Source organism: Thunnus maccoyii, chromosome 8 (assembly GCF_910596095.1).
Source record: "Thunnus maccoyii chromosome 8, fThuMac1.1, whole genome shotgun sequence".
NCBI lineage: Eukaryota > Metazoa > Chordata > Actinopteri > Scombriformes > Scombridae > Thunnus > Thunnus maccoyii.
This window is the reverse complement of record NC_056540.1, coordinates 19,851,873-19,864,555: the sequence shown is the minus strand read 5'-3', so window position 1 is coordinate 19,864,555 and position 12,683 is coordinate 19,851,873. Positions and strand designations below refer to the sequence as shown.

At 40.7% G+C, this 12,683-nt stretch overlaps 1 long non-coding RNA gene across 1 annotated transcript; it reads right to left on the bottom strand.

Moving 5' to 3' along the window:
• Positions 1 to 810: 810 nt before the first annotated feature.
• LOC121902025 lies at positions 811 to 11,113 on the bottom strand. The gene is made up of 3 exons (XR_006097436.1): positions 10,788 to 11,113; positions 10,552 to 10,670; positions 811 to 1,643 (listed from the first exon to the last, which is right to left on the bottom strand). It is a non-coding gene; the product is annotated as an uncharacterized LOC121902025 (long non-coding RNA).
• Between the last annotated feature and the right edge of the window lie 1,570 nt (positions 11,114 to 12,683).

The following is a 12,683-nucleotide window of genomic DNA, read 5'->3' as shown; positions in this document are numbered from 1 at the left end:
CAGAAAAATACAAAAACCATGATCTGTCCCCTTTAACAGTGTAAGTTGTGTATTTATCCTCAGCTTCATGTCTGTCTCTTTAACACTCAGCTCCTGAAGGTCAATGACCTTTCTACTCAACCCCCAACACTATCACTGACCCATACTCACACACTCACACTTTCCAAGATGATTCATTTAAGAAAACAAAAAGATGCCATAAAGACTTTTCCCCCTCTGGAGAAACAGCTGTCATGTTCATTAACATTTGGCATTTTCAGGGAAGTACGTTATTAGTCTGTCACCGTACGTAGGGGAAGAGAGGAAAACAAATGACAGAAACTGAAAATGAAAGCCATCAGATTACCAGCTGTCTGTGTCACTTGTGCTCATAATTATTCAGTGTTTGTGCAGGATTTCCTAATATATATCTCATTACTGGTAGCTGTCTGAGCTGAGCTTGTTCAGTCTGGAGGAAAGCGGCTCAGAGGATTCCAGATGAGTGAGTTCACGCTGGGTATGTGTGAGCAGGCATACCTTAAATTTCCATGGAAATGGTGCTGTGGCACTGAGCACAAGTCAAAGCCTGTAATAGCTCCATATTGTACAAACAAAGTTCATCCCTTAAATGTTTCCTCACAGGGCAAACTAGACTGAGTTGTATACATTTCTACAATAAGGCGGTGGTCTCCTCTGCCCATCACAATGCCAACATGGTGGGCCGAGGGATCAAGACTTGTGTGACCATTCAGCTGACATGCTGTGAGGGCCCCATGACAGTTTCTCTAAGCAAACAGGGATTTATTAACAGGATCACAGGGTTTTTCTCTGAACTCTTTAATCTGATAATTGGCTTCAGATTCAAACAAGCCATATGAGCATTAAAACAGTAGACTTTTCATAACAATCCTGTAGCTCTTGACCTGGTCTGGCCCAAACCCTTCTGTCACTTAGGAACCACAGAAACCGGAGCCCTTTATAGAGAGCAGTTCTTTAAAGACTGGGGCTGTGAACACAAAGAATGTCCCTTTTCTCCTCTCCAGGCTGTGCCAGTGTTTTATGTCCCCCCTTTTTTCCATCCGGATTTATTTATTGCTTCTTCACCCGATCCCCTTTCATCAAAGCCCTCCCATCCCATCTGTCTGTCCTCTCCTCGTCATCAGGTCAAAACAGAACGGATATTTTCCACATTTCCACATGTGCACGTGTTGTTGCAAAGAGCTTCATCTGCAGACAGAATTACCTTGTGTGATGTTAGATTTTCCTCCCTCCTGATAAACATCTCATCCTCCTGTTGAGCAGATACCCCTCCTGCCGTTGGTCCCTGTTTCTCCTGCAGGGCCTTGTGGGTACGTATTCAGCCTCGACTTCCCCTCGGCATGATGTCATTTCAGTTTGGCTGCATGAACTGTAAGAGGAAAAGAAAAAAAAAAGAGGGGGGGAGAGAAACACAGTTAGCAAAAACAGAACGAAGGAATGCAAACTGACTGACTGCGATGAAACCCATCAAGAGAGAGGTGGAGTGTGTCTCCTCATATCTTGAACCAGTCTGGGCAGAGTGAAGTGTGTAGGAGGGAGTCTGCTGAGGTTGGAAGTCGTCCCAAACAGTATGCTGTCGCTCCGGCCTCTGGCGTCCTATAACAACCTTGAAACATCTCTTTGGCCTGCATATATGGAAGGAAAGAAAGGCATCTGTTGGTGATATACTGGTTACAACATGAACTACAGTCCTACGGATCAATATAAATCCATTTATCACTATTAGGTTACTTCACAGGCTGTTGTCAAATTAGTCAAAATGCCAGTCTGCTGTAGAAGGATGTTGGCTGAAAATATGTTGTGTTAATACGATAACAATTAGATGTGAAAATAGTGTTTCTCAGTAAACTTATGTTGAAGAAAAATAGGACAAAAATGGGTCTGTCTGTGAAATAACTTATTTGAGAACGATACAACAGAGGACAACCAAACCCCATGATCTTTGACTCTTTCCTTTTTTACTGGTAATATTATTATTTTTATGTTAACAGTAACCCTGAGCAAATCTTGACCCTGAAAACAATACTGTCCAACAGGGAAATTAACAAAAGCAAATAAAATTTCATGTCTCCAGCCCCTCATGAAACAAAACTTTCCACCCAAACTCTCAGTACAATGAGAAGATCTGCGTCAACATTTTTCTCAGGAATGACAGGCACAAAAGTTTGAGTTTAACTGATACCAGAGGGGAGAGATTATTCTGGGGAACATGGAAATATTGTTAGACGTGAGTATAAGATTTGCATTTTTTGGTCATATAGAAGTGTTTCTCCATCTGTGATCAACAGTGACATCTGAAGATAAAGTGACTGAAGTTGAGATGACCACACAGCTGTTGTACGTTGTGGAAAATGCAAACATGTGAGCCTCAAGTGGGACAGGCCCCGCTCAAAGCAAAGCATGCATAGTTCATCGCACCAATATGGTTTGCATATTGAGAAATCATCAAAAGGAGTTGCGATAGAAACACAGCACGGGCGACTGCAAACCATCTGACCACATGAGAGGGATCAAACTTTCTAAAGCTGTTCCCGTAGAGGAGATGGAGACAAAAAGCATTCAGGTCATTTGAGCAGGGGGGGGGAACAAATCTGCTGTAAAGGACTCCGTAAACAGACGCAAATATTTACAGCCTCAGAGCGAACACTCCCAGTGACACTCTACTGTGTGTGTGAGTCCCTCTCCTTCGTGCACAGAGACATTGATGAGTGACCTACTGAAAAGATATTTTACCTCCCACCTGCATATCCCCGTTTGACCCTTCAAGTATGTGAGTTTGATCCTCTGTCAGCTCCCCGTCTGTCTGCACTGATAGTTTTTCCCTTAAAAAGATTCCAAACTGCTCTAGGTTGCTTTAAAGAGATATAGTATTACACTAAACATGTTACCTCACCACAACTGTAGTATCGCCAGTCATAGTTGTAGATCATCTCGGGGAATACAAGTTTCGTTAATTTTTTTAAACATTTAGAGTATTTAATCCTCTCGTGTGTTCTTTCACTGCCAAATTCTGTGAAACGGTTTGATTTCTGAAAACATGAAGTAAAATTGTGTCATTTAAAGCTACATTAATTGATTTTTTTGGGCACTTGGATGTAGACAAGATATTCACATATTATATTGACATATATTTACACATTCAGGAGACAAGGAGTTACATTCGCATCCTTTTGGAGTCATGTTTCAGACCACCTGATAAATGTAAGTCCAATATTCTCTTAATCACCCTGATGAAGAGCCTGCACCGAAACATGTTGGTGAAATAAAGAGGATTTTTCCATTTAGGCAGCTTAGTGTTTTTCATGTTTAGTCCAATATTCTTTATCAACTCCTGAGAAAAATACCTGTTGCTTTCTTTACCTGCTAAATGCTCCACTATGTTCAGGAGCTAGTCGCTAACTCTGTCTACCATTTGGTGCTGGGCCGGTAGCACACAGTGGGTTTATTGGAGCTTATTTGCTAAAAACAGCTGCCCTGCTGCATCTGGAATCTGGTGTTATGAGAGCCGAGTTGTGGGCCTAGAAAGCAAAACAATGAGCTGAAAGATGCTAAAAAGCTAAAGCTGAGTGTGACTGCAGAGTTGTGGATTCGTCACTATGAATTACCCTTTTCACATTTGATTCACTGTTAAAGATCCCCTTCAGACATATTTTAGGAGATATAAATATCCTCTGCTTCTCTCTGCAATCCACTGTTTGGCAGGCTTCCATCTCACTTGTGACTTGTGAAGTTGCATCCCAGCCCTCGATTGGCTCCAAACTAGTTGTGATGTCACAAAATCACACTGTTACGTACAAGCCTTAAACTCAGATTTAAGTTGAGCACAAAGAAACTTTCCCCTTTCAGCAGATGAATGGAAACAGCCTTCCAGTTTCAGACAGTGAAGCCCAAACATCCAACTAAGGAACAAGAAGAGAACACATTTATGACTGCAGGGTGACTTTAATATAGGGAATTGATTAGTGCAGTTTATCATAACATTTTACTCACAAGCTTTGGTTTTTCATGTTTATGAAATTTGATAACTCCTGTCGCCCCCAAGAAACAAAATTTTATAAGTCAACACAAAATATCCCAGATAAAATGTTTGACCAACTACTTTGATCAATTTCAGTCTTTTGTCTCAACAATGAGAGCAAACATTCCTACAATTCGACACTAAATCAATACAAAAAACTAAAATATCAACACACACACACACACACACACACACACATCAGATCATGGTCACTTTGGGGGACATTACATACACTTACATTAATTTCCTGGAGACTTACTCAAACCCTAACCTTAACTACTACTTGCCTAAATCAAACCCTAACCCTAACCTAACCTTAACCTAACCCTAACTTTAACCACTGACCCAAAAATCAGTGTTTTAACAATTGGGGACACAGCTTTTTCCCCAATTGGACAAGCTGTCCCCAATTAACTAGTCCTAAGTCTGAAATTTGTCCCCAAAAGTAGCCTGTGACAGACTGACACACACACATATCAGACCATGGTCACTTCTGGGGACAGTACGTAGACTTACATTCATTTCCCGGAGACTTACCATAACCACTACTTGCCTAAACCATACCTCACCCTAACCTTAACCACTCACCCAAAAATCAACATTTCACCAATTGGGGACAAGACTTTTGTCCCCAGTTGCACAAGCCATCCCTAGCCAATTGGTCTTACGTCTGGTTTGTGTCAGTGAAAATGGCTTAAATCATACAAACACAGACACACACACACACACACACACACACACACACACTCACACACACCAGATCATGGTCACTTTGGGGGACATTACATACACTTACATTAATTTTCTGGAGACTTACCCAAACCCTAAACTTAACCACTACTTGCCTAAACCTAACCCTAACCTTAACCACCGATGCATAAAATCAGTGTTTTACCAGTTACTAGTTACCAGTTGGACAAGCTGTCCCCAATCAACTGTTCCTAAGTCTGAAAATTGTCCCCAAAAGTAGCCTATGACAGACCCAGACACACACACGCACGCATGCATGCACGCATGCACGCACACACACACACACACACACACACACACACACACACACACGCACACACACACACACAGACACACACACACACACGCTGAGGGGGGCACCTGAGTCCTGAATGGAATGTTCTGGAATGTTCCGGAATGTTATCACCAGAGTTCTTTTGCTCCGAAGAACTCAGACAGGTTCCGCCCACAGGAGCAACGCGGTTGCCAGGTAACGAAGAAGCCTTGATAACCAATGGAATCTAGGCTGTGTGTGTGTGTGTGTGTGTGTGTGTGTGTGTGTGCATTTACCCCAGCCCCCAAACACAACAACAAACAAAACCTTTCAAACTTGTGAGGTAACATTCAGGCTGTGAAACTGTCTTTTAGATGACGTTGTGCTCAATTTGTGTAATTTTGTATGTTTCTTATTTATTCTGTCAATTTATTTCTTTTAATCACCCCCAAAATTTGTGGGACTGGTGGTTTTCGTTGTGAGTGCCCTGCATGACGCTCGAGAAGGGGATCCAGATGCAGCAGCCCTGACAAACTGCAGGCTGCCAGACCTCTTCACTCGACTTTTATCTGCAGCTGCTAATCCTTGCAGTTACATGCAGTATTGATTTGGGGGCACTACTCCCCAACGACAACAAAATACTACAGCAGTGTACATAATCAGTATCAGGCTCTCTATGCAGTACACTAAACAACTTGTCTGTGAATAAAGAGAAATAATTAAGGCCATTTTTCACACCAGCCACACACACCCATTATCATCAATCCCTCCTACAAACAAATTAAAATTTCTAACAGGGGCTAAATTATCAGTGCATGAGCTGTTCCTGCATTCCCGCAGTGAAATTAAAGCTTTTTTTCCACTACTCACCTCTTTCCCCCAGATATCTACTACAGGGATTTTTTACGATTCTGTGCTGGAGCTGAGCAAGTGAATGAGGAGCTGAGTGAGCCAACAGTGGGAGGTTTTCATTGCTTATAAAAAAACAAAATCTAAAAAGGAAGAGAACGTGGCTTTTTCTCGCTGCATTCTTTCCCTCATCAGGAATTCACTGAGGTTTGGCCACTCACTTTTTAGCGGGGCCTTTTCCTGTTCGCCTGGGAATAACAAGGCTGCCCGTTTCTTGTCCCAGTGCGCTTTGAACAGAGAAGCCGCAGACGGGGTTTCAGAGCTGTCCAAGCGCTCAGGGCAACTACACACCCACAGTTTAATCCTGTAAACGCTTCGTATGACACAGAAACAAAGCAAGCCCCCCACTCCCACTGTCCGAAACAGAACCCTGAGAGCCGTGGAGCTCATTTTACTGAGAATAATACTCTTCGGGTTCAGGGTTTTGTTCTCTTTTGAGCTGCCGGCAGATTGATGAAGCAATGACACTCATAATTGGATTCCAGCATGCCACATCTATGCTCTGTGCTCAGCTGGAGCTTATTGTTTTTGACCAACATTTAATCTACGGCTGATTGGGGTCCATAAATTCAACAGACAGGAGATAGCGCCGGGATTTAGGGCTCCAAAAAGGCATCAGAGCTATGACAAAACATTCCAGCGACAACTGTTTAATTTTAAACTTATCAAAAGGTTATCCACAGCCAGATGAACAAAAAACCCGGAGGACATGAACGCCTGTGAAACTGGAATCATCACAAAAGCTTTGCAAATGCATGTCTGTTTATAATAAGTGGTAGAATCCAAAATACCCCATGCAAAGCCAAAGAAAACTTTGAGAAAAAAAATGAAGTGTTTCTGACACTAGGGAGCCAATTGGGGGAGACTTTTAAAGAAACGTTCTGTACCAGCAAAAACAGTAAAAACAGCTCATAAATGTCTTCACCTGTCTTGTTTTTCTTGACTCACCAAATATTTTACACAGGAGGAGAAAGAAAAGATGGGAAAAGGATAAGAAAATAATAAGAAAAAGGCAGGAAGAGGCTTTTTAGCACATTAATCTCTCATTAACTTGTGGAAATGAGGATTGTATAACCCTGATTAAAATTACACCCCTTCTTAATCACTTTGGATCCATCTCTCCCACAGCTTTAACATACACTAATCCAACGCATCTGACATCTCGCACCAATTGTTCCTGTTTTTCCCTGAAGCATGCAAGGCAGCAGAAACGTCTGGCTGCTCGGTGCAGGCAGTGGGAAGGGTGACAACAGTGTGTAATGGCCCAGAGAAAGAGAGAGAGACAGAGAGGCACATGAGGCGGCTGAGGTGGCCAAAGTCTGATCTCAGTACAAACGAGGCTGTGCTGCAGCTGTGTGTCCTCACGTTCAACTCCCATCTAGATCCAGATTAGCAACACTATTATTCAGCCAAGCTCCCATGGACAATTGGACATGAGTACACTAGGGTATACGCTTACACATGGTCATGGGAGGAAGGAATGAAGAAAGGAAAGAAGGAAGGAAGGTAGGTAGGTAAGTAGGTAGGAAGGTAGGAAGGTAGGTAGTAGGGAAGTGCAGAGGGCCCACTATTTGTATTTGTATCTATATTTGTTGAGGCAGCAAAATTATTTGTATTTGTATTTGAATAAAAGTGGAAAGAGGCTTAAAAATCCTGTTTTTATTTTTATTACGCTTTTAATTTTAGAAAATTAAGGTGTTACAATAAGTGTTCATGAATAAACTATCTTATGAAGGAGGTCCCCACTCTGGGTCTCAAACTGGAGTCTCCCCGATCATAGACAACTGTGCTGACTACTGAGCTAAAACTTTCCTCATCGCCTCACTGCAGACAGACCTCTACCTATTTATACACCCATAACACAGAGACAGCACACTGTGTAACGTGTAAGGAAGAACTTCAAAGGAGATTATTGCTTTGCAGTTTTCATTTATTGCCTATTTTTTACAACCTAACTTTGTGGAAACGAAAAGGGGAACAAAAGGTTATGGAGAGTCCCTTGGGAGCACTTCACGTGTGTCAGTAGCTCAGCTTTATCTCTGGGGAACACCCCCAACTCCAGGAGTGATGCCCAAATTAGGAAATGTGCGTCATGTAGCAGGTGGATGTGACTCCCCTTGTTGAGACCTGCTGATAGACCTAACAGCGGAGCAGAGGAGAGAGACTGAGATAGCGATGTAACCGACCTGTGAGCTGGTATTTGACATGGTTTTTTTTTTTCCTTCCCGAAAACAAATAATTTTTAAAATATTTGCATGAAACAAATATTTGTTAAAAAAAGAAAAACATTATTTGTGCTTTGCCAAATAACACATTTGTATTAGGGCACACCCCTAGTAGGTAGGTAGGTAGGATGGAAGGTAGGTAGGAAGGAAGGTAGATAACAGGTAGGAAAGTAGGTGATTAGTAGTAAGGAAGGAAGGAAGGAGGGTAGGTAGGTAGGTAGGTAGGTAGTAGTCAGGAAGGAAGGTAGGTAGGTAGGTTGGTAGGTAGGTAGGTAATAAGTAGGTAGGTAATAGGTAGGTAGTAGTAGTGCGTATATCTGCCAGTTGCAGGAGGCAATTCTGGATATGTAGCAACGGACCGTAAAAAGAAGAGAAGAATAAACAAACTACACAAACTAGGATCAGTTCAATATTATCAATTACTGCCTTTAAGCGGACCCTTATCATGAAAATAGTGTGTGATTAGATTTTGTTTTTGTTTTATAAAATTATGTTGAAATTCCAAGACAATTGCGTGTAAAAATTACCAAAATTAGAAATCAATAAATAAATACATTTTTGGAAAGAACTGTGTAATTTGGCACTAATTAAAATAAATACAATTAATTAAAAGAGAGTGTGTTCGACCAGTACACTTCAATTAATTAATTCTAAATAAATGTTTAGTTAGTGTAATCTATAGGGTTAGCTGAAGATGTAAAAACAATTGGTCGATAGGCAATCATAAAAATCAACATTAATGATGAGCACATATTTATTTGGGTTTAAATGGAGCCGTTACTCAAAGGCAATTTCTCTGGAAATCAACAACTGCTTTTATATGGAGCCACAAAACTGACAAAAGGCAGTGAAATGTTATCAGGTGACATCATAACATCAATAACCAATGTAGGTAGTTAACTAATTAATAAAAATGGAGTGTTGAAAGAAATGAAAAGCTCCATACTTTTCCTGTGTCAGTTGATAAATTAAATTTAATTTATTTTACACTTCTATTTATTTCTAGTACGTTTTTACTGTTTTTCTTTTTTTGTTCTTGGCACACATTTAACTGTTTATTTGTATCCCTCTTTCGCAAATCAACATCAAACATTTTCCTCTCCACATTCTCAATATTCTTTGTGTTTGTATGATAAGGAGATGGATTCATTTTGTCAAAATCAATTTGACTATTTTACCAACTGAAAATTTTGTCTTTGCTGACCTCTAGTGGTTGATCTTCCCACCTTGCTGCACTGACGTAGACGCGTACATCAGGGTGTGTCAGTACACTGTGACATCACTGTTGGTTGTGGTTACAGGTGATAAACTTTTAACAAGAGACGGCACTGCTTTTGAACCTGCTGTGAAGTTCTTTAAGAGCTGTGAGAAATGTTGAATATATATGTTTATATCTAGGGTGCCTTTAATTTATTCTCTGTATGTTTTCTCTTTTATGTTGTCTCTACCAGCATCTGTGTACAGTATGTGCTGCCATCACTGTCTCTCTCATGCCAGAGGCCATGTAACCAGAAAGTGTTGTTGAATTATGTGCTTGTGACTTGGCAGGGTGTTGAATGACTGTCAGCTTAAAGAGCACCGGTTCACCAACTCCACAGCAGAACCAAACTAAACTCCACTCAGCCGCCAAGTCCCAGTCGCCCTTTTGTCACCCACAACAAACACAGCTAGAACACATAAAAACTCCAAAGCTTTTAACATGATCTGCGCTGTCATGACGTGCCCTGGCATTAACACTTTTTCTCACTCTGCAGAAAAAAACATGAATGCATTTTGCATGAAAATACCTCATAAAAACTTGACCAAGAATGTGTGTTCCTCTCCAGAATCATGTTTCACAGTCACAGTTTAAACATTTTCTCACTGGACAGCTGCCCATTACTGGTCCCAAGTGTAATAAGGAGCTTAAATGGAACAGTTTTCGTGATAAGTGGCTGAAATCACAAATTTGTGTCTTACTTTTAAAGTATTTGGCTAGCGAGTTTCTATATTTTTATTTTTGTCAGCAAATCTCATGCACAGAGCCAAAAAAACAACGAAATAATCTACTTACAAGTATTGTGTGTGTATTCAAAGCCTGAAATACCTCTGTGCCGTAGACCTCAGTTGTCCAAAAACTATTAAAAACACATCAGTGAGCCACACCATTGCACTGGGTGACATGTTCTTTCACCCTGAAGATTATGGTCACAGTAGCAATCACGTTTTTAGTCTCTGGAGAGAAGTTGTGTTACGTATCACAATCTCTTGACTTTGCACTGAAGTGCTTTGAGAAATTTACAATGTAGTAGTTTTTGGACAAACAAAGGAGGTCTACAGTACAGAGGAATACAGATTTGTTGACAATAAGGAAATATGTAGGAAATCACCAGCCTTACCCTTAAACTGCAGTGTCCTTAGATTACATTTGCACCAAGCACAAAAGAGGCTGTGCCTAACACTTTCTCCTGACCCTGCAGACAAAGAGCTGTTTCCCATCTGAATCATATCTGTCTTCCTGTATATAAAACAAAAATATGGAAACAGTTAGTGAGTTATGCCATTACAAACAGTGTGAACCCACTGCCCATGAATCTGAGACCTGACAGCTCTATAACAATGTACTCCACCTGACCTTTCCTTGTTGCTGCTCTCAGCACTAGAGCTGCTGCAGGGTGGTGTGAGTCTAAAGAGGATCTGAACATCTTTTTGACTGCAGACAAAAACACAGCTGGTTTGACATATGAATTTTATATGTTAAATATGGCCATAACCAAAACATGTACAAGGTTTGCAGGGGACTGACCACATCTGTTACAGGCATCACTAATATTGGGGTATATTTTAGACAATCAGTGGTTAGTATAATGAATTCTGTGTATGATTTTACATTGACAAACAGAAGAATTATGAACTGGGTCAAGGATGTTGCCCCATTGGTCTTCATATATGCTTCATATATCTAGTTTGATGAGGGAAAACCAAGCTGACAGAGTCCATGGGGTGGTAGATATATGAAATATTCCTTCTCTGATTAGGGTCTACAGTAAGAAGAGTGTCAATTAATGTTTTCAGAGGGCAATTTGGAAAATGGGGATACTTTTTCTGAATAAAATGCCTAATTTGAAAGAAATGAAAGAGGTGAGATGTTGGTAGATGAAATTTGGTTAACAGGACATAAAGATGTCCTTGTCATATAAATTGTTAAAGGATATTATGCCCCTGTCGAACCAAAATTGAAATGCAGAGTCTATGTTAGACAGCTTAAAATGGTGATTGTTATAGTAACCACTGGACTAATGCTGATGGTAGAGACAGACACGAGTAGTTGGGAGCACAGCCATGACCAAAGTGAAATCTGAGAAGAGGATGCCTCCATTTAGGCCCAGCAGATTAGTCAACAGTTGATTTGCCCATCCAATATAAAAGTTATTATTGGCTGTCCAGTAATACTGTAAAAAAAAAATGAGAAGGGCGAGGCCCCCTGACAATTTAGGAAGCTGCAAGTTCTTCTACATACACACCAGTTCATTGGCCCAAAGAAATGTATATACTGACTTGTCTAATTTAGTAAAGACTTTTTTGTATTTAGTATGGGAATATGTTGAAAAAGACAAAGAATTTTGCCTCCTCTAATTTTTAAAGCAAAGGAACAAAATTGCTGTTGAAGATGTCTGCTAAGGACTTTGTAATAAAAATACCCAAATATTTAAAACCTCTGTCCACCCATTTGAAAGAAGCTATGTCATGTGGCAATTCCTCTGCTTCCTCTTGTTAACTGCAAGCAGTTCGCTCTTTCCAAAATTGAGTTTATATCCTGATAGCTGGCCGAATTGTTTTAACATGTTTAAAGCTACCAGGTGGGATGTAGAAGGGTTTGATACATATAAAAGTAGATCATCAGCATACAAAAACAATTTGTGTACTATTCCCAGTCGGGTAAAATCCTCAAATTTATCCTCAGAATGCAGCCAAATGGCTAGCAGCTCAATGGCAAATGCAAACAATAGGGGTGACAACAGGCACATTGAAGCTGAAAAGGGGGATGAGATTATATTGTTTGTTTGCACAGACACTACCGGGGATGAGTATAACAACTTAATCCATGAAATGAAATCAAGACCTAGCCCAAATAATTCCATTAGTTCAAAAAGATATTTCCACTCCACCCAGTTGAAGGCATTCTCAGCATCCAACGACACTACCACTTCCGGAGTGCTGAAGCTAGGCATGCTAAGTATATTTAAAAATCTTCTGGGGTTGTGGAAGGATTGCCTCCCTAACATGAAACCTATGTGATCTAGCGAAATGACATGTGGAAGCGGAGGGCTAGAATCTTTGACAGGATCTTGTAGTCTACATTTAGTGTGATATGGGTCTGTAGCTGCTGCACAATAAGGGATCCTTATTTTTTTTCAGGAGAAGAGTGATCATAGCATTGATCAGTGTTGGAGGGAGAGAGCCATTTGACACAGCGTCATTGTACATATCTCGCAGAGCTGGAGAGAGGAGTGGAGCAGACTTCTTGTAG